Below are 27893 nucleotides of genomic sequence, written 5' to 3'. Positions count from 1 at the left end.
AGTCTCAATTGAGCGGCTTAAACCTGCTTACACCGAAGAGGGTACACTCCTTCCTCGGTCTGCAAAATCACCCTCAAACGTGGAGGCCAAAGAAACAGCAGAGAGTCTCGCCGAGCCCTCGGTTTCAGAAGAGGACAACGAAGCAGCAAGTGCAGAACAGGTTTCAAAAGGAGGGGGGCTGATGTGGCGCCAAAAACAGCGGGTGAAAGCTGCAGCTGATAGATATTTATCTTTTCCGTAGTCGGCTTGGTTACGAGTTGTTTATTCTTGTTAGTTTTTGATCTGTGCTTGGAAAATAAAATGTTTTCTCATCTCATGAAAAAGCTGTTACTTCATAAAATATAAAGGCTCCCGTAAAATGAAGAATGGAAAATGGAAGTTACATGGTCTTCACGTACTAGAGGTTGAATTTTCGATACCTGCGTGGGTAACGAATTTAATATATACCGTTGCTGAGTACATCCTTTGTGTGGATCAGAGTGGCAGAATCAACAAACGTCAGATTTCAATTCGAAGTGTTATTGGTACGTCAAAATAAATTCAGATGCAATAATACACAACATGTGATGCGTAATTTCGCAATGATGAGCAGATTCAAATGTTTTTTTGGGTCTACATTCTGCATATCTGTGGAAGGCTTGGAGAAATTTAACCGGACTACCGTATCTGAAGAATTGCATTGAGGAAGGGACAGTAGGAAGAGGATTCCATGTATCGAAAAGACTGATGCCGAAATTTCCGGGTCGCTAGCTCGAGTGTAACATACGTGATGACATTTATTTCAAATTTTAATCGATCAGTGTAAATATTTAGAAACCAATAATCCAAAGGAATTAACTTTAATTTACTGCGAATGTTTTCTGTAAATTAGCTGCCGTTTATTGACAGAGCACTTCAAAACTTTGACGCTGAAGCAAGAGTACGCATATTTTTGAATGTGAAAGATGCATTGCCCTTGACAGTATATAGCTTTAATTTTAAGACATACTGAAAACGATGACGACCCATTACAACAGCAATGACACTGAAAAATTGTGATTTATATTTCGGTAACCACTCGTTGCAGTGTAGTAAGATTTCACCCTAGTTTTACTACAACTATAGCACTGCACAACCTGGAACGATATGCATCCTTCCTTTAACTACATACAGGGGCGCCAATATGTAAGTACGTCATGGAAGTGATTCTCCGATGTGCATTCGATTCCATTAAAAGTTCTCGAGAACAGACGATTAGCCTATGTCGAGAACAGAGTTATCGATTAGTGGAAGGTCTCGTTTTCGACTATATATAATGTAAATTTCTATGTATATTATCTAATACAGTGACTAAGTTAGTTTTTCATGTAACTTAATAACTCAGCTGCGTCTGGAAATGCCTAATAAATTAATAAACAAAAATGGTTGTAAATAAAATACTGTGTGTTTCATATTCAAAGTACGGAAATTTATTTCGCGTGCGGTTGGCTAGACTGATACCGATGGCAGTTGTTGTTGTTGTAGTTTGAAATGGCGGATGAGGGAGAAGCAATTGACAGAGGTGATGGTGACACTCAGAAACCGGATAAAATGTTTACGTTGAAAAAGTGGAATGCTGTTGCTATGTGGAGCTGGGATGTAGAATGTGATACTTGCGCAATTTGCCGCGTTCAAGTTATGGGTAAGTTCGGCGAATTATTGAAAATAATTCCACTGCATTGTGTATTTACAAATAAATATATAGCTTATAGTAATAGTACATTGTGTTTATTTATTATTATCTTGTAACTTCGGATGTACATCAGATAACGGTGTCGTCTTGCTGTTCATGTTGTATAGTAATCGTACTGACAATAATAACTACAAACTTTCCTTAAAGATTCGCTTAACTGAACCTAAATACTATCTGAAAAAAGGTGCACAGACATTCTGTTCCATTTGATGAGATTTCTGAATAGTCTCAATATTGACAACTAGCTTTGAAGTTCAGAAATGTAAAACGCTGTATGTCACAAAACTTAGCGTTCTATTAGCCGCACGATCATTTCACTAGTAAGTCGCAGTTGGCATCGGACAACTCGTGCAAATACTCGGGTGTAACAACTTGTAGGTATGTGAAATGGAACGATAACAATGCTCAGTCGTAGGTAAAGCAGGTGACAGACTTAGCTTCATTGGTAAAATGTTAGGGAAATGTAATCAGTCTACCAAAGAGATTGCATACAAACCATTGTGTGACACATCACGGAATATTCCTCAAATGTCTCTGTTGACCCATTGTGAGTATTCAACTGTGTAGGACCGCACCAAATAGCTGTAACAGGTGGTATGAATGGTCACATGTTTTGTACCCTATTGGGAGAGCATCACGCAATGGGAAAACTGAACTGGCAAATGCTTAAGACAGATATGAACTATTCCGTGAAACATACTTCCAAAAGTTCAAGAACCAGCTTTAAGGCAGAAATTCAGAAGTTTGTATATTGAAACTTAAGTCCACAAGAACAGTTTTTTTCTTCCGTTTCCTTATTCAGTGTTGGATTTCTTAGGTACTTATTGTATCTGATACAACTAATTACTGTAGCCTCAAACTGCTGTATCTTGTAAATACAAAATAAAATATGTTTTCATGAAGTTTGACACTGTAGACCGGCAGTACACCCGTGGATATTTTGACTTTAATTGATTAATTTATGTAACAGACTTTGGTAATATAAGTTGGGTAGAGACCCACAACACATTATGAAATTTTCAAAAACAGTGATGGCTTTAAGAAAAACTGTTAGTTTTTTACTTTTTGGTCAATAGAAATTATTTATGGACCTAGTGGGTAAGTGCTTGTTAAAAAGTCAAAATGTCTGAGGTTTGATCCCTAGTCAGTCATAGGACCTCTGGCAATGGTTTGTGCAAGTGAAAATGCAAATTTACTGTGGTACAGGATCCATTTTAAACTGTAGGTCCTCTTATGTCTGGCTGGGTAAGTCACTTCAAAGCTCACAGGCTGACAAAGGCATACCACTTCAAATAGGACCATGCCTGGAAAAGCACTGCAATTATCAAACTGACATTTGTTTGAAACTGTGTGTTTTTCTAGTTCTTTACAACTTAGGACCCTTGAATCTCTATATTTTTCCCCAGTTTATGTAGAAAGTTTGGGTAGTGTTTTCACCTCACTTTTATTGTTTGCTGTTGTGTTACTGCAATGGACAAAGTATTTGCTTTTATTAACACACCCTCTCCCACTTTTCTGTGATGGAAGGGTAAGTGGTGGAGTTTTATTGGAAGACCAGTGTTAAAGGCCTGTTATCATCTTGATGTTGATTTATTTGTCTGTCTGAAGTAAATACATTGGCTAAATATTTCAGCCAGCTGCATTGGTGTTAGTCTGTGCAGCATTTTTATCTATTTATTTATTGATTTATTCATTTATCCAGGGATCACTTCACAATGATTTAATGAGATGAAAGTAAATTACTCAAAATATATGTACAAACAGAATGTAGCGTGGGGGTGGGAGGGGGGTTTCTGAATAGAAGAGTTCAGCAGTCTTTTCATTGTCTGTCTGTGACTCAAAGCAATTCTGTGCATTGATTAGTAGTCCATCCTTTTCATATTATTATTATTGCATACCAGGACCATCCATTGTTTGGATTTTTCAAATAGTTCTTTACAATGAGCCTGATACACACTGCTTCTAGTTATTATTCTTATGACCCTTATCTACAGTTTAAAAATTATGTCCATGTTTTGTGCCTTTGGTCCCATGAAAAGAATCCCACACCTAAAAATTGAGTGTATGTAGGAATACTACGTCATTCCAAGACATTAACTGTTACATACTGATGATAGAAACCTAAAAGTATAATATTTTGATGACATTCATTCTTTTGCCAGTAGATTTGTGTGTTCATTCCATGTTAATTACAAGGTTGGTCTTCACACCAGTAAGAGCTGTCGGAAAATGAATATTGTATGAGGCAGCTCTTACAGGGCAGCTGGTTGATGCCAACAGTGTGATCCCCTGATTGGAGTGGGTGATATCAGGGTGGACACTCTGCACATGAAGGGTGCAAAGCCCCATACTTCTGGCTGCTCTTCCATGACCGTCTCTTCAGACACGAACAGTTCTCTCTCTGCTCCTATCTTTGCTTCTTCGGCCGTCCCCTCCCTGGCCACCCCATGGGAGGAGGGTCAGGCCTGCCGGCGTGGAGTGAAACCCTTTCCTCATTACTTGGCTTGTTCCGGGACAGATGGGGAGACTTTTGCCTCTACCAAACTACTCTTTTTTTGTAGAAGCTAAGTTTGGTGAATTTGACTCACTTAGTGAGATGCAATCTGGTCCCCTACTGATTAAAACCTCTTCTGTCAGTCAATTATCTTCCCTTTCTGCTTGTGAGCACTTAGGAGACACTACAGTGAGCATCACTCCTCACCAGTCCTTAAATATGACTCGGGGCATTACCTTCCATAGTGATCTCTTTCTTCAATTTGGTGAGGAACTCAGGACTAATTTGGCACTGCACAGCATTCATTTTGTCCAGCAGGTCAAGAGAGATCCTGAGGACAATTGCATTGATATCTGCACTTTCATCCTGGCTTTTGGGGGGATGCCCATCTGGAAAAAGTCAAATTTATTGTTTGCTGTTGCCAACTGAAGCCCTAAATCCCATCTTCCATGTGCTGTTTCTGGTGTCCCCATTTTGGTAACATGTCTTCGCAATGTATGGCGGATCTTATTTGTGGCGACTGTGGTCACCCTCTCCATGTGGTGAGCTCTTGTACCCTATCGCCTAAGTGTATGAACCGTTACAGCCCATATTTTCATCGTTTGCTGGATCGCTGAATCTATAAAAAGAAAAGCAAGATTCAGGAATTCAAAGCTCTCGACCCTCTATCCTTCTGAGGCTGGACAGAAATTCAATCTTCTCCACCCGGTATCTTTAACATCCTCCTTTGCTTCTGTTGCATCCTTTCCCTCTCCTCCTTACCTCTGTCCTGTCCCCTATCCCTTTCCTTCTTTCTGGCGATACGTATCCCCTCCCCTCACGGAACAACTCTTTTTCCTCGGCTGGAGAAGGAGCCTTCTTCTCAGGCACCCCCTGTTGATGGGGCTGCCTTGAGGAGTTCCTTTCCTGGTGTCACTAGGACAGGGAGCATGTTACTTCGAGTTGGATGTGGGACCCATGTTCTGTGGACCTCAAGGTCGCTCGTTCTCTTTTGGAACCTCATATTGCTGTGACTTGTGCACTTCTTGAACTCACCTCCTCTCACCCGCCAAGGAGAAAAGGAGGTGGGGTAAGTCTGGAGACAAGTCCCCTCCCCCCCCCCCCACCCCCCCCCCACCCGCCGCCCGACATTGCAGGGGGGTATCGTCCCCTATCTGAGAGTGTCTGATCTTACGTTCATGGATGTCACTCTGCACTCTGTACTTACTGGTAATTGACACTGTTCGGCACAATGAATGATTCTGGCCTGTTCAACATCCATCTGATCTCTTACTCTCCTCCAATGAAACTGTAATTGTTATTTTTGTTATCTTCAAGAATTGCAGTCTCTTCTTTCTGTCTACTCTGTAGCTTGTTGTATTGCAAGAATCTCATTTTGTGGCTACTCATTCACCAACTCTTCACTGTTTCCAAGCCTTCTGCCGGAACCATGTTGGCCCTTTGCGAGTGCCTGGTGGTGTCTATACATTGATCTGCAGATAGATCATTAGTTCTTGGGTTCCTCTTCTTATTGTGCTGTTAGTGGTGGCCATGTGGATCCATTTAGATTCTGTGGTAACAAAGGTAACAATATGCAATCTTCCCCCCCCCCCCCCCTCCCACACACACACACACACACACACACACACACACACACACACACACACACACCAGACTGGCCTCCTACACTTTCCTTGCCCTCCTTCGACAGCTCCACCACCACAACTTCCTTTGACCAGGGCAGGATTTTTGAGGACCTATTGGTTTGTTGAATACCTGCTGACAGTACTTAAGCTGTACCTCCTCAACACTGGGCATCCCCCCCCCCCCCCACACAATCACACTGTAATGTGGCACATGTCACATGGTACTTCTGTTGGCCCTTGATATTTCTGCCTGTAGCCATGGATTCCTTCCCTCCATTCAGTGCAGAGTTCATGACGATTGGTGTGACAGCGACTAATGTTCATAGGGTTGTCTTTTCCTTGGCTACTATCCCAACCGTTCCACCACGCAATGGCATTGATGAATCTGTATGGAGTTTCATCAATACCATCCTCTTGACAGCTGCTTGGCGATTCCTTCTTTCTTAGGTTCTCCCCAGTGAAAGACTGTCTCTTGGTGAACCCCTGAAATTGCTACGGCTATTAAAGACTGCTGTCACGCCCTCCAACACCACAAACAGCATTCTTCCCTTGGCCTTTAAATCACCTATTATCTTGTTGAATGCCAAAAATTGATTTGTTGGGAACAGTGTGTTGATCCCAAAGGGCCACATACTCCCTCTTAACAGGTTTGAGCCCATGTCACGTTGGAATCCTGGGGAATGAAATCACTGACAGGCGGCCAAATCGGCTACCAGTAAGCTGGCTTTTGACATTGGTGTTCTGGCACCGGACATCTGATCGGTATTATGGCATCAAGTGCTAAGAATTTGGGATATGGAATGGCACACTCTGACTTCACCAAACAAATCGCAGGCGATAAAGGAGACCACAAATTTGTGGATGTCTTCCATTGTCCTTCGCTCACTCCACATCGTCCCTACTTGGCTGACTCAAGGTCATTTCCTCTGTCGCAAGGATCCGCCCCACTGTTGTAGTGGTGCCTGTTTGACAGTGGTCCTCATTTTGATGGACTGCCCTAGCATAACCACCTTGCAACATACCCTTAATCTTCCAGAGTCGCTAACTCTGGTGTTAGCATACGATGCCTCAGCGGCTGACCTGGTCTTGTGGTTTATCCGTGAAGAGAATTTTTATCAGTCTCTATAAGGAAGAGCATCTCAGCCTTGTCGACTCTTTGAGGGGTTGGCAGGGTGCCCTGCTGTCTCCTTTGCTCTGAAAAGGTAACGGCTGTCTATGCTTGGTGGTCTGCCCCCAGCTCTCGATCTACCTGGTCCTTCGCTCTTCTTCCTCCTTCTGATGTGTTATGTTTGACCTGGTGTTCTTACTCTGTGATTCTCTCATCCTGTCCATGTCGCTAGTCTTATCTGGGTATCTTTTGGTGGGCTATGTCTGGTAAGCGATTTGCCTGAGGGGGGGGGGGGGGAGGCTGTATTGGGCTCTTCTGGGTGCTCTCTGGATGGAGCAACTCGCCTGACCTTCTTTTCTTTTTTTTTTTTTTTTTTTTTTTTTTTCCCTCACTTTTCTTTATTCTTCTTCCTTTCTCTAGGCTATGTTGATCTTCACTTGACCTTGTGGTTTTCCTACCTTGAGTTTCATGCTCTAGCCCCTTGTTTGGTGTGTAGTTTTGTTGCCTTGCAGGTTTCAGATAGGAGGGACTGATGACCATGTAGTTTGGTCCCTGTAATCATTAAACCAGCCATTCATTGAAATTTGATATTCCCCTTATGCAATGAAGAAAGAGGTGAAATAAGTATGAAGGAAGTTGCTTTTGACAGGTATTAGAATAAAGGTTAAAGAAATGATTTCTTCGTAGCTGCCCTTTACAGTAGGGGATATTTTTCTCTTCAAATCAATAATTGTGTCAAGAGCTTCAAATAACGCTATTCTGAACTCTGTAAATGGCCAGTATTGTACTTCTCCCACTTTGGAAACCTGTATGTGCTTCATGACAAAAGTTTTATTTATTCATGTAACTCATTAGTCTTTCGTGAATGATTAATTTATTTTTGAGAATCCATGCAACAGTGAAACTGGCCTATAGTATTCAATACTTACCCACATTTTCTTTCTTTCGTAAGGGAACATCATGTGTGCTTAAGGTACTAAGGAAAAATACGCGAACTGTAGGACTCGTTTATTGTATTTGTTAGTAGGGCTTGTATACTGTTCATAGATGCCTTTAGAACAGAGACAGAAATCTGTTGTAGAAATCATCATCATTATTATTGTTTTTGCTGTGTAAGTCATCATTGATGCAACATGTGTTTTAGAAAGATTTTGTTGCAACTTCTTTGCAATACCAGAGAAATATTCATTTATAAAGTTTGGCAGTTCATGAGGAGGATTTATTATTATTATTATTATTATACCCCATCTGTTGTTTTTATGTTACTTTTGCCTGTATTTTCCATGTTTTATTACTTCCCATACCACTTTGCTTACATTTTCTGCATTGTATGTTATTTTATCATTGAATGACTTTTTTGCAGTAAGCAGTACACTCCTGTATATTTTTTATATCTATGATTTTATATCTATGATAGTAATCTAGGAACTGTGGGTTAGTGCAGTGCTTTCGTAAAGAACTGAGAAATTTGTCTGGTAGGACTTTCTAATACAGTTACCCATCGTTTTTCTGGTGCCACTTCTTTCGATGTGGCTGTGTGTGGAAATGTCCCTTCAAAAATTAATTTAAACAATATGTAAAATTTAGAGAATGTAGCATCAACATTGTTTTCAATATAAACTTCATCCCAGGTTTGATTTGCCGTTGCCCTTGAAAATATGTAATTTGTTTTGAGAATATTCTGTAGTAGTCCTGCAGTTTTTACCAAGCCTGTCTTTGGCTTTGTTATTTGATTGTAATGATCAGCAAGACCAAGGTCTTTATATACTTTAACATTTTTCCTATTGATATCTGTAAGGATATGGTGTAAGAGTGATAGTGAACTTTTCAGTGCCGTAGTAATTATGTTTACAATTTGTGCCTCCCAAGAAGTGTTAATTATGTTTAGGAAGTTATTCCAATATTATGAAAAGGGTGCTACTCAGCGGAGATGCCGCGTCACAGAAAGCCACAACAAAAAGTGTGTCATAAAAAGAGCTTTCAGCCAACAAGGCCTTTCTCGAAAATAGGTCACGCGCGCGTGCCCACACACACACACACACACACACACACACACACACACACACACACTTTCTCTCTCTCTCTCTCTCTCTCTCTCTCTCTCTCTCTCTGGCAGCTGAAGCCAGACTATAAACAGCAGAGCATGGTGCGAAATGCAACTGGGTGGGGGTAAGGAGGAGGCTGGTGCTGGTGGGGGCAGGGATAGCAGGTTAGGGGTGGGGGACGATAAGGTGCTGCTAGTGGAAGCATGCAGGGATGAGGTGGAGAGAGGGTAGGGCAGCTAGGTGCAGTCAGGAGGTAAGATGAAGGCCGGAGGAGAGAGGGGAGGTTAGTAGAAAAAGAGAGAAGTAAAAAGACTGGGTGTGTTGTTGGAATACGGAGCTCACACAGCGCTGGAATGGAAGCACGAAAGAAGCTAGATGGGTAAGGACAGTGATTAAGGAAGTTATTACTAATTTCACCCTTAGCATCTGTGTTAATGTTCAGGTCTCACCATATTATTATGTTACTTTTGGGGACTGAGACTCTTCTAGAACTTAATTTGTTGAAGAAACTGTCCACATGATCTCCAGATGAGCGGTACAAGCATAAAATGGCTATTTGTGGGTGTCTAACTTTGTTAGTTCAGCATCTGCCACTTCAGAATGTTTATGTGCACTAATTGTGACCAAATCGTCACTAGCTTTAAAATGTGCACTACCTTTCTCATCTAGATATGATTTCCAACCCTTTAAGGTAGTTCTCCAGTAGCAACCTGCACATTCATATGATAGTAGCACTGTATGCTGTACACCATTGCTTTGTAATGCAGATCACCAATCTGCTCAAGTCTCTAATCCAACTTCAAGCTGGTGAAGTTTTAAAAAACTTCACGTTTTGATGATGGATGGATAATTCTGAACAAATTTGTCGTGTTAGTGCACTCGAGGTGGTACAGTCTATCTTTCGTGTACATGTTGAAGACGTCTGTAAACTGGTTGAGACACTTTCATGGGAGGGTTCACAATGTATGGCCGCACGATGGCCACTATAGTCTCGCTCATTAACTCTACCAACTTCCTGTCCCAGTCCTTTCCTGATAGTCCCCAGGAGCTCCAGGGCAGCGTGCGCTCAGTTAGTCAGTCAGTCAGTCAGTCAGTCAGTCAGTGCCATCTCTTACTTCACATTGAGTCACCATACAGCGCTGCCACGCTGCCAAGATGAGGCTGATCATGCTGCTGGAACAGCTCAGCTGTGCTCACACTATCTGATTTCCTTCGTAGCCAAGTGTCAGCAAATCTGTGTATGAGCCGATTCCAAGGGGAAATGTGGCAGTGCATGTCACTGTAAAGATCTGTCATAAAAAAGTGCTACATAGTATGCATTTGTTGAATTTGGGTGGCCATTTCTGTTTTATTTGCAATTTTCTACAGTTTTATACCATTACTGTGCATATATAGAAGCATCGTGACTTTCAGTTTTGTATTTTGTTGTTGTTTTTTGCTACTTTCACATACCTCACAATATTATTGTTCGGGAGTGCTGTGTCCCAGATGTAAACTACCCAATGGAAAGTAGGAATTAATTACACCTTAGAAGATTTATACTGAAAACAATGTGAAACATAGCTCAGCGTAATCACTTGTGTCCAGATCTGTAGCCAGTTTGTCTCCTGTATACACTATCACAGTAATAGTGTCACGACTGAGAGGAGACCTGGTCCGTACTCCAGGAGGCCCACCAGATGACCCTCCTACCGGGCCACGACGCTGCAACTTAATCCCATGGGGCTGCATCTTGATTGGCTCCGCTGATTCAAGCGGTATGCTGCTGCATCTGTTGTGGCGTCCCAGCTGTGAGCACTTTGAAGTGTGCCACACTGCTGCCACTGGAGCATTGGCACACAGTGCTTGAAAAAGTGCTGGCTGCGTCTTGTGTGCGGCGACCACGCTGTGCAAATGCACAGCACAACACAGAGTTACTACTTTGTAGTAACAAACATATATTTACATACCAGCTACTTCAAGAATGACATTCAGTGTGGCCGCTTGCCAAATTATTTATTATTAGCAAGCAAAAATATTCAGAGCTAGTTAAGCAACTATTGGCCCATTTTAAAACACGAACACATAGACATTTTCAGAATGGGTCACTGATTTGCATGGTGTTGTAAGGGATTGCAATTTCATATGTGATCATGGTGGGCAGGAGATTGCTTATACTAACAGACTGATCAGATATCATTATACAGGATGTATACCATACCGGGACAACCGGGAGTTTTTTCATCTGGGAGAAAACTGGGAAAAACCCAATAATTATTCGGAATTCCAGTAATTTTTCATGGTTTTAATTTTCAGTTAAATTTTTTAAATTTTGACTGATAAGAACCGATACTCTAACGAAGAATATTACTGTATCCCACTACTGCAGAATTATACTGCAGCAACAAAACATAAATGAGAGAAAAATACCAAAATAAGATTGTAGTTGCAAAGGAAATGTGCCATTGACAACAGCAAAACACCGTGCACACACAACTGTCTGCCAACAGCAAAATGTGTCGAAGGTGTAGGACGAAGACTATGCAATGCTTCATAACAACAAACTGCTTCTGATGAGTGTGACATCACAACTGTTTACTTTAAGTTTGTTTGAGCAGTTGCCAGAGGGCTCATGCACATGCGCAGTTCTGTCGCATATAAACAGTACATTCTCCCGCTTTTCTGGCTACTTGAAGCCACATGCTAACCGGAAAAAAAAATTTCTAGTATGTCCAAGCTGCTAGATTCGTGCATGCACAGAGCAGTCTGAGTTGTTATGGGGAGGGGGGGTAATCTCCACATGATACATGTTTATGTATAGTGATTTTGCTGTTTCCTCTTCATGTACGGCTCCCACATCAAATGAAAACAAAATGGATTTCTGTAACTGGGAACTATCAAATGAATTAAAATACATTCACATAATAACAGAAGGCTGAAATATATTATTAATTTCAGTTTTCTGTTTTTATATCATTTTCACGTTTTTGGCAGTCAAGCAATAATCACCTGGCAGAACAACGAAGTTATTTTTCCTGATATGCTAAAGAAGTTTGGTTTTTATTAATTTTTTCCACTGAGGCAGTCAATTTGTTTGAAATGAAGCATTTGATTCTACAGTATAGGCTAGTTCCTACTGTTCACTGAATTTCAAGTGCACGTTTTCATCTTCTGACACGCATGGAATTGTGCCATAATGAAGAACCAAACATGAGGTAGTACAGTACTGATACTCCAAGAAGATTTACAGCCCGAAAACCACAATGAAATCTTAATAACAGGTTGGAACCTACTTCATTGTGAATCTTGACATACAAATGTGCACTTCAAGCAGAATTATACAATTTAGTGTGGTTTATGAACTTCCAATTCTCTTGGCGCATCCTCTGATGTCTTGTTTCTTTTATGATGTAACATAAGATACCTTAATGCTTTATATTTACGAACATACAGATTTCTTACGCAGTCGTAGCTGTGTGAGTGCAGTAACACCTGTTTTCTGGCACACTCTGGCAACTGCTGAAACAAACCTATTTCTAAGAGGTCTTGGGGAAAAAATTGCAAATGGTGGTTTGATAAGCGTTAATTTCAAAGTAAATTTCCTTTTACTTCATGTATGAGAATGTGCAATTAATTTCTTAAATCGCAGAGCTGTTTGACTCTCGTTTACAGCTTAACATTTTGAGGACGGAGCACTTTGAAGAATTTTAAGCCCAAGAGACCAGACATTTATTTCGTTATTTGAAATTTTACTAGAAAATTTTTGTGATGCATCTTACATATTACATATGAAAGCTTAGCTTCTCTTGTAGCTTATTATTCTTCGAGATCAATATTATAAGTGAAAGCTTAGCTCTTCTTGTAGCTACACTATGTATATTAATTTAAATCATTAAATTGTCCTGTTTGTGTGTTTGCACTACTTAACAGTGACGTTGCTGTTGGCTGAGTACACCACATGCCCTGAATATCTGCTGTCATCAGCTGCAGAGATCACATGACATGAGCTATGATTGGCTCACAAAAGGGTATCACAGTCTTGGTTTGAATGCTTTGAAAACTAACGTGTTGTGTTTGGTGGAATTCGAATTTACACTTTTGTAGTTACCAAAATATGCAGCTTATCGTAGTATGAAAAAATGCAGTGTACATGTTGCTGCACATCATCAATCATCTTTCCATCATCAAAGATCTTTCCAAAACTCTTATTTTTCTTTCCTTCTAAAGTGGTAGTGGAAGGTTTACGCCGATGATCTATAAAATGTCAACTATTCAAAGGACTAGTAAGTTTTACAGTTCTGTGGGAAAGTACACTGTCACTTAACATGGAAAAAGTGTATTTTCACCTGGGAAAAGGATAACACTGTCACTTAACATGGAAAAAGTGTATTTTCACCTGGGAAAAGGATATTTTTTAACCGGGAAATGTGGGAGTATTTTTCCTTGTCCACATATACACCCTGTTATAATGCACACTACTCATTATACTCTGTGCAATTTGGCTCTAAAATATGGCAACAGTGAAGTTTTAAAGATAGGTGAAGCATGTGAAGCTATGCAGTGAACTATGAAAACAATCAAGGGTGAAAGTATAGAAGATTCACATGAAATTTTTCACATGACCAGCCACTACAAATATAAAAGGCCACATATCATGGACCAAGAAAAAACTGTGTTGCAAGTGGAGTCACATCAGCTGAAGAAATCAAGAGTAATGAAATTATCAACAGTGAAGATGCAGGAAGAATCTATATACCACAGGAAATCAGTGGCTGCACAATGACCTTGCTGCTGGATACTCGTGCCACTTCTTCTGTAATAGACCTGGATGCTTAAGAATGACTGGGATCACCAGAATACTTCACTTCAAATCTGATATTGAAAACATTCAATGGAGCCCCAATTAACTTAAAGCAAAAAATGATGGGAATGGTAAAATACAGTGGAACAACCAAAAAAGCTTCCATTAATGACTGTCAACTCGTGAAAAGCAGCAAATCTCTGTGTCATGAACTGGTTCAATGCCTTAAGTTTAAATATTAGTGAAAATAAGTAACTGATTATGAACATTGTGAACCAAAATAGCTTTAAAGAAGCCGAGAAGAAAATACGCCGGGAGCATGAATCTATGTTCCCGAATGGCTTAAGCACCTGCAGATCAATTCTGAAATTGAAGTCAGGAGCTACACCAAAATTTTTCTAGTGCAGACCAGTGCCATTTGCTATGATGGATAAAGTTAGAGAAGAAATTGAAAGACTGACCAAAGAACGATTCTGGAAGCCTTTCAGTGGGCTGACCCAATTGTGGCTGTACCAACTATAAATCCACAGCTGGAAATAGATTAGTATCTGATTCCAAGACCTGAGAAGCTCTTGCAGTAAATCAGAAATGGCAAAAACAGGTTTATCAGACACAAATCTCCAGTTGAAACTGGATGAAGAATCCAAGGGGATGACAATTTTAAATACTCCACTTGGACTGTGAAAGGTGCTTTTCTTGTATACTGAAATATTTCAGTGAAAACTTTCTCTGTGAGCAATGACAAAAAGCATTCCAAATAATTTGAGACTTAACATAAATTGATAATTGTGACAAGAATGCGTATTCCAGTGGTGATACCAAACAATCTCTCTTGCAGATGCACTACGTGGTGCAGGTAGGTTGATAATATGGAAATTAGAATTCAGTAATATTTTGATATGCCATCGTCAGTGAAATTGAAAGCGAGATAGTATCAGGGCAGTTTTTGATGATGCATGACTGTTCAATTTGGAACAATTCTATTTCAAGATAAAAAGATCGACAAATTTATTTTTTATTTTTATTTATTTATTTATTTTTTTTTTTTTGGGGGGGGGGGGGGGGGGGAGGTGAAGGTGGTCATGTCTTCAGTTAATGAAGAATTATTGAGAGAACACAAATAGTGTTAGATCATTTCATCATTGAAAAACCTGCCTCCAACTTCTTGCAATCATTGTCTGTAAAACATAAAAATATAATAAAAATTCTATTCATGACAAGGAAATAAGGTAGGTAATTAGTTTTGAAATAATTACACACTTATAACTTAATTATATAGCTTAATTATTTTCGGTAAACAGTACTACATGAGACTCGTGTCTGATATTTACAAGCTATCACAGACGGAAGGTACAAATCTAATCATGAGATAACCGAAGATCAATCTGGTCATTCGTTATCTGTGATACAAAGTAAAAGTTTGGGTAATTCCAGAAGCTGCTTCGTTAAGTAAAAGTTTGGGTAATTCCGGAAGCTGCTTCTTTGACCCATGTTTACTTTGGTTACAAAGAGAAATAATGTAAATGAACAGATAAAAAGATCTACTCACCAAGCAGTGTCTGGGGTACACGCACATGCTAATATGGTTTCATAAAAAATATGTTCACATGAATATACTTAAGTTTGTGCCTCCATACAAGTCTTTTTAAGTGAGCCATTTTGTTTTCTTGTGTCTTCTAATAATTCCTATCATGTGTCTCTTCATTGCTCCCTGATAAACTTTGTTTTTGGACAGTTTTGATATTAAAAATCTATTCTTTGCTGCTGTCCTTTACAGACATATTAGGAGCTTAGTTTTGGAAACTGTTTGGTTTACCAACTGTGGTTTTTAACCCTCTCTTTATTTCATTTGGAACCCATTTATTCTTCATTTGTCCTAAATACGAACTTCATTGTTCACTACTACTATTCTCTTTTTATACCTTGGTAGTATTTTTCTTTAGTCTAATTGTAATTGATTTACAGTCCTAGAATAGCTGTATTAAATTTTTTAATTGGTCATTGAAATTATTTTTCTCTAGATGCAGATAGTACGGTGTAATCAGTAATAAAACACTGGTTCAGCTATATTTCATTCTGTTTTTTTCCTAATTTAGGAAAGAGAAAACTTCCTGTAGGACTGCTGCAAATAGTTTTGGTGATACAAAATCTTCTATTCTGACTTCTTTCGAGTTTGAATTTTTGAGCATCCTTCTGAAGCCTAATGGAAGTTGGCGAATTTGCCAATATGTTCTTCATTGTATGAACATAAACTATCCCTTGGTAGTTAAATGGTGATCAGGCTACTGATATAAACAATCAGGGTGATATTGTAAGTGGTACTTTACTGGGATTTATTAGTACTGTGTACATGACTTGTTCCCAGTCTCTCTTGAGTCCTTTAATAGATATTCTTTTTTAGAACACAAAACTCGTTGCTGTACCTCTCTAAAAGTAAAACTAAATATGTTCCATAGTAAAAGTAGTTCATAGTAGAGCTAACATGCAGATAGAGATCAGTAGCAAAGTGTCCAGCTTGTATCTGTTGTAATCTATTAAAACACGTACAATAATTTTTACTGGTAGCAAAAGTAGTAAAAGTACATTTTTCTAAATTTTATAGTGCAATCCAGTGTTTGTATGTGATCACGGAATCTTAATGTAAACAACAGCTCTTGTATTAGAAGAGTGCTGTGTTAAGAGAGAATTTTCAGATAACACAATGTACAAATTTTAGCGAAAAAATTGATTGGACGTTAGATATAAGTTTCCATAACATGTTTATGTTAAGACGAAGTAATTGTTTTCTCCTTTACGCTATGAAACTGTAAGCATTTGTTTTGGATGTAATGTGTTTCAAATACGTACTTTGTGTACCAACTATCCCTTATCTCAGTGGAAGAGGATGGAACAGCAAACGTATTCAGTGGTTGTTGGGGGTGAAGGGGTGGGGTTGATGCAAACCTTAAGTAATTGTTGGGGAGCAGGGCAAGCAAACTTATTCATTGTTTTTAGTCTATCATGAATTAGATGTCCATATTTCAGTATAACTGTTAAGCAAATGTGTGTCAGTATTGTGGGAAGGTGTGTTAGGGAGGCAGTGCTGTGTTGTTCTACAAAGAGAAACAATTCATTAATATTCAGTCAGTGGTATGGCCCCAGTTCTATTGGTCCTGCTTCTCGAAAACAATTTTATTCCTGTAATTTTGGAAGAGACAGCATATAACTAGGTTGTTGCTGTTGCTGTTGCTGCTGCTGCTGCTGCTGCTGCTATCACTATTTGAGAAACACTGTGAATCCCATCTTGATGGAAAAAAGTCATAATTTCTTTGAAAAAGGAGATATTTCTTTTTGGACTCTAAAAATTTCATTATTTCCAAATATACTTTTCCTTTCCACAATTTGGAAAACAGATTAATCTATGACATGAATAAGATTCTGTTGAGATTTGGCAAGCTCCTTCCATTAGTGATTGCAAAGAAAGAAACAAAAAGTTTCACTTTTCAAGCGTCTACACATAGCCACACTTTACACATTCTTTCATCTGTAATTGAGCTGTGTGCATTCGGTTCTCTGGTCATTGTTTTCTGTTCCCTGTCATAGTTTTCCGTGAAATGTTTAAGAGATTTTACCCTCACAACTCACTGGGCTGGACCTATTGGTTCCAGCTGTTGAACTTTCAGGTTTTTAGTAGTCATGTCGACACCAAATGCTAGCACAACACATGTTTACATGTTTTTCCTCTTTGCTGATTCAAGAATTGTATTTGACATGTCACAGTTACCAGGACATGATGCAATGGATCACAGCTTCTTGACCTTGCAGGGGCTCGCAACTCTTTTGACAATTTGGGCTTGGCAACCACAGGACCCCAGCCTTTGCACCACTACTTCCTTTCTCTGCTGAAAGCCTATAATTCCACTTTCCTTTTCCCCCCTCTGTCTTTCCATTGGGGGGGGGGGGGTGTTTTCCTGGTACAGACCCCGCTTGGATGTGGTACATGATTTAAGACCGTAGTTTTCCATTTCACTTCCGGCACTCCCTACACCTTTTCATTAACAGATACATGCTCTCCATTATTGGGTTTGATCTGCTAACACTTTTTCAAATTTTCTGGAGGTATGGCTCATGCAGGGAAGGTCAACTGGCATGGTGTATGTTCCAATTTGTGCCTTTCCATGTTAGCAGCCTTCCTTTCCTGTAAGGTAGTATGCCCTAAATCCAGCACGGTAGCCATCCCTTTGAGTGGGTATGGGAAGGTCGTCAACCACCTGCACAGTGGTAGCCCCCTGATCACACAGGGATCCCACTGTTGTTGCTCGAGCTGAAAACTCTCCGTGTATGCTGAGGAGTATGTGCCTGTTATGACTGGGACATGGGGATTCCGAGCAATGGATTGATGTCCAGCTAGCTCTTGCTGAGACTGTGTAGCACTCTTGGGAAGAGTGCTCATTTGGAGTGGGTGTGCAGCTGAAGTGGATGAAGCTTTCTCCTGCTGGTGGTCATATGACCCCAGCAGGCCCTTTAGAAGGAAAGAACTTGTTCAACGCAGAGTGGTAGCAACCCCAAAAGTTTCCTTTCCTGGCTACGCCGTTGGAGGAATGTAGAACTAAGTGACAAGCAGGGGGATATTCCCCCTAATACCTAGTGTGTAAAAGGACAGATCTGGATTCTTTTTTAGTCACAAAGACTTTGCAGGAAAAGTTTGGGGAAGTTGCAACCATCTCAAAAATGAAGTGTTATTTCAATTAGAACAGCATCCCCTGCATAGTCATGAGCGTTACTACCTTGTGACAAGCTGGGTGACATTTTGGTGACTATCACTCCCCATAATAATTCAAATATGGTTCAAGGCATCATTTTCCATCGTGACCCCCTCTTGCAGTCTGACGATGAGCTATGTGCCAACTTGAACCGATGGAGTGTATGCTTTCTGACATGTCCGTAGGTTGCCGGAGGACAATAGGGTTGCTACTGGGGTCTTAATCTTTGCTGCCTTTGAGAGGGATTTGTTGCCTGGAAATGTCAAGGGGATGCGAAACTAAAGCCACCTACCACCCCATCGACCCTGCATGAGGTGCATCAAATGTATGGGATTGTGGATGACCTTTGCATGCGAATGTCCCTTGTGCCCCTCTCCCATTGTCTGCATCAACTATGGAGAGCACCATGATTCCTGCTCACCAGACTGCACTGTCTTTCAGAGAGAGGAAAAATACAGGGATATGAGACTCTGGCTAGATTGTATACAAAGAGTCCAAGAGAAAGTACGAATGTCTACTTCCTGCATGTGTGACAGTGTCATATGCCACACGTACAACAGTATCACCCTCTCTGATGATGGTATTCTTGTCTTTTATGCCTCCTCAGGGCCATTAGACCATGCCTGCCCCCTGTCCTGTTGGTTAGGGTTTTCCTCCTACTGCTTCCCCCATACCCACTTTGGGAGCAATGGCTCTCCACTTGAGGGGGACACCGATCCCCACACCCCAGCTGGAGACGCATCACCTCCGTTTGGCCTCTCACACCACTTCGACAATCCCTTCCATGGTTTCTTCCAGACTGCAGCCAGATACCAGCCAGTAGATGAAGGAGCCATAGGCTGCTGGCCATAGGGCTTTGCAGTCTTCCTCTGTCCTTGGAATTAATTCAGGACAGCTCTTGCAGTGATTTGAACCACCTAAGGAGAAGAAAGATATAAAATGTCTTCAAAGATGAAGGAGATTCCTATGGTCCTCATTCCACTGGATCCCACCTGTACCACTTCTGTGGCTTGGCTGAGGTGCCGGTCTCAGTGGCCCCTGAGGCTCTAGCTCACACCACACAACATGTCTCAGAACCTGTGTATGTTGATACCATAAACTGTCAACCAGTGGCAGCAGTCGATCTCTTGGGCATAACCTCCTTGGTTCCTTCATGCCCTCATAGTATACTGATAGCACGAATCTCCAGTAGCATTGAAGTGATTTTTTCCACCATCTGGCAGAGCTATGACATCTCTTTAAGCTCCTCCCTGCTTTCTGCATTGCCATTGAAGAAATGTGGTTTCCAGCAATGTGGATCCCTGCCCTGTGTGGCTGCTGGGAATATATTAAGAATTGTGGTATGATAGGGTGTTGGGTGGCATTTGCACTTGTTATGGATGCTATATATGGCAAACTTGTGCCTCTTGATAAAACTTCAGAGGCTGTGGCTGTTCGGGTAAGGGCATTTTAGGATTTTTCTGTCTGCAATTTTTTATATCCCTCCCAATGGTGAAGTGAAGTGCCTCAGAAAGTATTTTCTGCATTGGTTTCACAGCCCCCTCCCTCCTCCCCTTCCTGATCTTCGGGGCGACTTCAATGCCCAAAATCATTTGTGGGTTGGCCACGGTAAAGACATAGAAAACTTACTGGCAGATCTTGACTTCTCTTGTGAATACTAGTGCACCCACACAGTTCAGTGTGCCATATTGAAATTACTCGTTCATCAATTTCTGTATTTTCAGCCCTTGTCTTCTTCCACCCATCCATTGGAGAGTCCATAATGACCTATTGGTAGTGACCACTTCACGATCTGCCTATCTCTTCCTCAGTGTGACTCCCCTGGGTGTCTGGCCAGATGGACTTTCAGCGTGGATGCTTTCACCTCCATTATCATTCTTAGCTCTCTGCTACAGAGAGGTAGTGACACAGCTGTCCAGAGTGTAACTGAAGCCATTCTACTGGTAGCAAACTTAGCGATCTCCTATTCTTCAGGAACTGCTTGTCGAAGATAGGACTTTGATGGACCTCAGAAAACGCCGGGGATCTTGGAGATCCCGGGCCGGCTTTCCAGTGCCATAAGCGGCATCCATCGATGGAGCACCTGATTCAAACTACTACTTGCTCAGGTCTGCGACCTAATAAAGTAACGGAAGCAAGAATATTGGGAATGGTACCTTTCAACCATTGGACCATGTAAGCCTCCTTCGCTGGTTTGGTTGGGGATCGGACACTTCTATGGATACCAGTCCCCTGCAGGTTTACCTGCTATTTCCTTTAACGGTGCTGTCTTCACTGTTCCAGACACTGTTGTTGAACGTTTTGCTCTGCATTTTGCTCGAGCCTTTGTGTCTGAGAACTATCAACTTGCCTTTCATATCCATAAACAGCAGGTTGAGTGAATGCACTTACCTTCCACTACATGCCACCTGGAGTCTTATAATACTTCATTCATTGAGTGGGAATTCCTCACTGCCCTAGCTCTTTTCCCTGATACAACCCCAGGGCTGATACAGACCACATCCACAACTAAATGCTTAGATACGTAACACTGGGTTGTCAGCATTGTCTTACTATCTTCAACCGTGTCTGGAGTAAGGGTGAGTTCCCATCTGAGTGGCGAGAAAGCATTATCATCCTGGTACTGAAACTGGGCAAGCATCCACTAGAAATGGACAGCTATTTCCCAGTTGGTCTCATCAGTGTTATCTGTAAGTTGCTTGAATGCATGGTGAGCCAGCTGCTGTGATGGCTCATTGAGTCTCAGGGCTTTCTGACTCTATCTCAGGGCAGTTTTCGCCAGTGCTGTTCCACTGCTGATAATTTGGTTGTTTCAGTATCACTGTTCTTGTATGCCAATGATTTTTGCTTTTTCTGTTGCTCCTCTGGTGTGGATATTGCAGAACATCGACTACAGGGTGGCATTTGAAAGGTGTAGTCATGGGCCCTTATCCACATATTTGTTTTCAGCCTCAAAGACTCATGTCATGCACTTCTGTTGACATTGTACTGTTCAGCTGCAACCAGAACCTTATCTTGATGAACAATTACTCAATGTGGTGGATATTTATCACTTTTCGATGTGGCTTCCTCATCTTTACCAGTTTAAGCAGAAGTGCTGGCTACACCTTACTACACTCGCTACCTCAGTAACACCAACAGAGGTGCAGACTGCAGCTTTACAAATCCATGATGCTGTCCTATCATGATTATGGGAGTCTGGCATATTGTTTGACTTTGCGATCACGGGATGCAATACACCACTGTGGGGTCCGTCTTGCAACAGGAGTCTTTCGAACTAACCCTGTGAACAGCCCACTCACTGAGGCTAGGTTACCTCCAGTGTGGACCAGGAACCAACAGTGATTATACTATACACTTTCATGACTCCCCTAAGCACCGGAACTACTTTGTCCTTTTTCCTTGTAGGTAGATCCACTTCCCTCAATAGAGGCACAGAACTGGGATTGCACTTCAGTTAGATTAGTGTCTTTGCTCTGAATTCCAACTGCCCCCACGTGACCTGTTGTTTGGGAGCAATTGTGTGCACCCCCATGGCATGCACCCCAACCTCGGATTTGTCTCAATTTATTTTCTAGACCAAAGGATTCGGTTGCCCCCGTGATTTTTGTCACCTGTTCCTGGCTGTCGTCAATACACTTCTGGGTTACAAAGTGGTATACACTGAGGGCTCAACAATTGATAGACAAGGCATTTTTGCATACCTACATGAAAGGTCACAGTGAACTATGCTTCCTGCCAAACGGATGCAGTGTCTTCACTGTCGAATTGATGGCTGTCAAGCGAGCACTTAGGCATGCTCGTTCTTGCACCAGCGAGTTGCTTCTAACCTACAGTGACTCCGAGCGATCTTTGGGCTATAGATCAGTGCTACCGTTGTTACCCATCCATCAACATCTACATAAATACTCCAAAAGCCACCTAAGGTGAATGGCAGGCGGCACTCTGTACCATTATTTGTCATTTCCCCTTGTATTCCACTTGCAAGTAGAGCAAGGGAAAAACTATTGTATGTACGCCTCCGTATGAGCCGTAATTTCTCTTATCTTCATGGTCCTTATGTTTGATGTATGTTGGTGGCAGCAGAATCGTTCAGCAATCAGTTTCAAATTATGGTTCTTTAAATTTTCTCAGTAGTGTTTCCCGAAAGGAACGCCACCTTGCCTCCAGGGATTCCCATCTCAGTTCCCAAAGCAACTCCGTAGCACTTACATTTTGTTCAAATCTAACTGTAACAAATCTAGCAGCCTTCCTCTGAATTGCTTCGATGTCTTCCTTCTATCTGACCAGGTATAGATTCGAAACACTCGAGCAGTACTCAAGAATAGGTCGCACCAGTCTCCTATATGTGGTCTCCTTTACAGGTGAGTCACTCTTTTCTAAAATTCTCCCAGTAAACTGAAGTCAACCATTTGCCTTCCCTACCACAGTTTTCACATGCTCGTTCCACCTTATAGCGCTTTGCAGTGTTACGACCAGATATTTAAACGACCTCACTGTGTCAAGCTGGACACTGGTAATACTGTATCCAAACATTACATATTTGTCAAAGCTATCCAGGATCTTTCTGAGCTTCAAGCTGGACAGCTAGTTGTCTTTGTTTGGATTGCTGGACATATTGGGATCGTAGGGAATGAACAAACAGACTGGTTGGCAGAGTTGGCTGCCAGGATGTTGATTTTGGACAAAGTAACTGAGGGAAATAGAGACCACTTCCATGTGGCTGTCTTCCCTTCACACTTCTCTCTTGCTCTCCTTTGTCGCCTACGCATTGGCGACATGTGGCTGAACCATGGCCACATTTGCTGATGTGAGGACCAACCTTACTGCTGATGTGGTACCCATCTGATGGTGGCCCACATCCTACTAGACTGCTCAAATTTGGCTGCTTTGTGGTGATATCTTCAAACTTTCTGACATGCTACCTCTGCTGCTAGCAGACAATGCCAAAGAGACTGACCTAGTTTTACATTTCTCCTGTGAATGTGGTCTCTATTCATCACTGCGAAGTGAGGCACTGTGGTCTCATTGACTGCCTGAGGAGCTGGAAGGCACCTTTCACCTGCTCTGGCCCAGGGAACTCACAGCAGTCCGTGTTTGGTGGCTATTACCCTTTGAACTTTTTTATTCTTCTTTCCTACTTCTCCTAGCTTTTAGTTCTGTCTTACTGTATCTTTTTTACAGTTGGGCTTCCCAGGATTTGCCTTTTATATCCTTCCTCCGTGGAATTATTCCTGGTTTGACGCATATAGGATGAAGAGACTGATGACATCACAGTTTGGTCCCTTTAACTCCAAAAAACCAACCAACAGCTTCTTGAAACGTCGGAGCTCCAAACAGTGGTGACTGCAGTGGTTGTAACGGTTCTGTGGCTGGTCTTGAAAAAGATGCACCATTGAAACAGTGGGCATTTAGAGAAACTCAATTCCTAGTGATAGTATTAGTAGGCTGTATGCGATGGTGGTTGCCAGTGTTTGTGCTCTAGACCCTGGCAGACTGTATAAACCCAAAAAAGTTCTTTCCCTTAGTGTTGTAATTGATGCAACATAGCCAGAAAGTGAACTGCTTCTGATCAGCCATGTTAGTCATTGGGTCTGTTGAGCTGTATAATGAAGATAATTTTTTTTTTAATTTTCTGCACAATATCTTGCTGCATCATGTTAGCCACAATTTCCATTATTGATTTGTATTGCTGTCACCAAACAAATGTTGCGTCCTTTGTGGTACATCGTTCTTCCATTTTTGAGAAGTATGTTGAAGTTTACATTGATTGTTCCATGACCTCTGTGTGTTTCCTGTTCTTTCTAGGATCATGAGTGAACTGATAACTACTAGGAAAGCTGTTCTATAGTTGAGTTGGTGTAAGTTGATCCCAAAAATTGCAATGAGCTGGGCATGGCAGCTTTGCGTAACACTATGACAACTCTTCAGTTTTGTCGTAGCTGTGTAGACTGTACTGTTTTGCCTCCAGCTGTTAGCACTTCACAGTTGAAAGCTGGCAACAGTGCTACAAGCTGTCAGGGATCTATTTATGCCATCTGGACGACAGCTTTCTTCTTATCAGCCAGCAGATGATATGCAAGTTTGCTGACCAAAGGTGTGCTGTTTTCACGTTTCTGAATAATTGTAACGAACTTTGAGTGACGTGTCTCTTCTTATGTAGTTTGAAGTTTTCTATAGGTCTTTTCCAGTTACAGAAACCTTTGCACTCTTGCGATACCAATACCTTTTGAAAATATTGTAATCTAATCAGGTACTAAATGTGTAAATTTTCAGTTAAACTTAACCCATTAACTGCCGTAATCGTCATTAGGGATTTCTCTCTGTAATAGAAATTTTGCATTTGTAGTTGTATGGGTAGCGGTTATTACTGGTATTGTTGTCTAGACCTTTGTCAAGCTTGTGCATTATTTGTTAGTCAGCAGCTGTTGTTAAATGAGTGAACTGTACAGGATTATTCATCTGAAGAAATAAAGTTTTTCATGATTACAAGAGTTGAACAAAACACTGAGTTATATTATTACGTAAATAACTTCCAGTGCCTGCCTAATGGCATGTTCTGTAATGGTTTCAGATTATGTTCAGCAGTTGTTCATTTCTGAGGCTTACTTTATTTTCTCATTTGGGGCTCATGGCAGGTTCCGCCAGAAACCTTTTTACTTTTCTTTTCTCCCCAGGCATAGTGAGTCGCTATAAAGCACTGTCACAATAAAGCACTTTCTATAAGGGAAATGAAAGACGTTGTAAATGATCTCAATTTCTTCTTCTGGTAAGGGTGAAGTGAATGATGATGACATCGTAGAGCTCCTTCCGTACTATGTAGATGAGATGTCTCACTGTGATCATACTGATGAAAATATGATGGAGGATACTCTTGCAGAATGTTATAGGTACCTTGGAAGTTAATACTAATGGACTAAAAGAGGATGTCGAAAATGTAGGCCATCGCAGAAAGAAAATGAAAGCTAATGTCACTTCTAATTGATGCACCTTGCAGTAAAACCTACACCAGTCTAGTAGAAATTGCATAGCACTAATGCCATTTGGTAGCAGCACTAAGAGGAAAGTCTGCAGTGGATTGCTTTAAAAAAAATTTGGATGAAAAAGTGCTGAACTTTGTTTCCAGTGAAAGAGTCCAATATGCTATATGGAACAATAATCACAGGTTTTATCCAATGAATACATAAAAAATATTTTAGGTATACTGCTCTTCACTGGATGCCATGTTCTCCCACAGGAACAGTGACACTTCATGAAGATGAGGACTTTGATATGAGGTGTTTATGGCAGTGTACGAGCTGCGACGTATCTAGAAATCAAACACCACCTTCAGTTCAATGATGACACACATCTAAACGTAATTCCAGCTCCCGAAAGGAATAACCTTCCTAAAATTCTTCCTGAACAAGGATTCCATGAAATTTGAAGTTTTTTCCCTTGCAGCATGAGCCCAGATGAGCAATGGACACCATTGTCAAAAACAATTCATTTGCGGGAAACCGGTGAGATCTGCATTCAAACAGTGGGACATGTACTAGTCCTATCAACTACTGCCTTATGAATGAAAATATACTAATGCCACATTTCGTAAGGATAATGGCAAGGGCATATTGTGCTCAGTCATCCACTGCTTCTTACCCAAAAATGGCTGGACATCCATCATACCTGAAGACATCCATTTCACATGTTCCAGATGAGCTCAGGACTTCTTCAACCAGACACGTGATAAAATACATGACATGAAAGAAAAAAAAGTGAAACTTGCAAGAAAAATGCCAGGAAGCAGTGCTCTGTGTGCAATGTAGGACTCCATAATGAATGCTTTGTTGTCTGGCACAAGAAGTAAAAGTAAATGTAAAAAGTGTGTGGCATGTGCCATGATCTCCATTTGGGTAGACTAAAATGCAACATTTATTCGAAGGTTATTTAATTTTTTCCCCATTTCTTTTCCTAGTCTATGTCAATCAGGCAACTGATAAATAAATGTAGATAGAAGAAAACAACTTGGCAGTTTGCAGGTGTACTGAAAAATTTGTCTTAGTAATGATGTGGCCGTTCACAAGGAATGTCATATTCAATTTTTCCAGGTTCCAGACCCTATCTTTTTTTAAAAAAATGTGTGAGTAAAAGTCAACAATAATTAACAAAATTTCTGTTTTCTAAATGGTCACATAATGCCCCTGTTCCACCTCCTGGTAGTACTTGTTGCTGGAAGAGCGTTGGTAATTATGCTAAGAATGTGCTAAATGATATGTTTAAGTTCTGTACGCTACTTGCATATCAGTACCGCCTTAAAAATCATCCAGATCATGCGACAGTTAATGTTATATATTTGTCATATGTTTGGTCCTGCACAAATTTTTAACTTTCGCCATTGTATTACCACAATGCCTTGTGCAGCAGGAAGTCATGAATTCGCACCTATCCCTTGCCTTCCCTTTCTTTCTCCATTTTCTATTTCATATATTTGTATCTTTATTTCATATACATATAAGAGTAAGATAAATAAATGTGTTCATGAATATGGTTGCATGTGATTTTCGTTCACTCTCTGTAGAAAATGGGTGGTGGTGGTGGTGGTGGTGGTGGTGGTAAATATTTAACCTTTTTATTAAGTGTGTCACTTTTATAACCTTATTTATGATTATAAATGATAGGCAGATCTTTCTCTCCTGCTCTCCCATAAATAATTTTACCTCTTCATACGCCCCCCCCCCCTCCCCCCCAGAAGGAACGGTAAATTTATGGATGTGTGTTTTTATGTGAGTGTTCACGAAGATTGGACTTTCCAATTTATTTGTACTGTTTACTGCAGTTCACTTCTTGTTTCATGTTACAAGTAACAATTTCCTTACAGATTTTTCTTTTTCAGAGCCGCCTCTGCTATAACAGAATTTACAACAATGAAGAACGTCCTATATGTTTGTCAATTTTTTGCATAGATAATGTAAAGTAAACAGAAAGTAAAGATACTTTTTAGAATAGTTTTTGGCATGAGGTGTTACACGAAATTGGCAAATAACTGTAAGGAAGGAACAACTACAGGTTTGTCATTGATAAGAAGGTGGATGCTTCAAGAAAATACTAAAATACATGGATATTTACTTAGTCACTCACAGTTTCTTATTAGCTGAAACTGTGAAGGAAGAGATTCAGAATCTCATTAATATTTATCCATTCTTACTGCACATTTATTGTGCTACAACAGATTTAGTTCTTAAAATATCTACAGGTTGCCATTCTTAAGTATTTTCACTTGAACTGCAAGGGTTACTCGGTTTGCCTGGTCAAGAAGATAGGAAATAACATTGATCATGTTGAGCACCCTGACTGACACTAATTTTAATGATTGATGAAAACCATCTCAGCTTATTAGTACACATTTATT

At 40.7% G+C, this 27893-nt stretch overlaps 1 long non-coding RNA gene across 1 annotated transcript; it reads left to right on the top strand.

Moving 5' to 3' along the window:
- The first annotated feature begins 1503 nt into the window (after positions 1 to 1503).
- On the top strand, positions 1504 to 27489 carry LOC126456797 (uncharacterized). The gene is made up of 2 exons (XR_007585390.1): positions 1504 to 1660; positions 27378 to 27489. It is a non-coding gene; the product is annotated as an uncharacterized LOC126456797 (long non-coding RNA).
- Positions 27490 to 27893: the final 404 nt, after the last annotated feature.

The sequence above is a fragment of the Schistocerca serialis genome, chromosome 2 (assembly GCF_023864345.2).
Source record: "Schistocerca serialis cubense isolate TAMUIC-IGC-003099 chromosome 2, iqSchSeri2.2, whole genome shotgun sequence".
Lineage (NCBI taxonomy): Eukaryota > Metazoa > Arthropoda > Insecta > Orthoptera > Acrididae > Schistocerca > Schistocerca serialis.
Note: the sequence above shows the minus strand (reverse complement) of the source record. Positions and strands in the feature narration are given on the sequence as shown.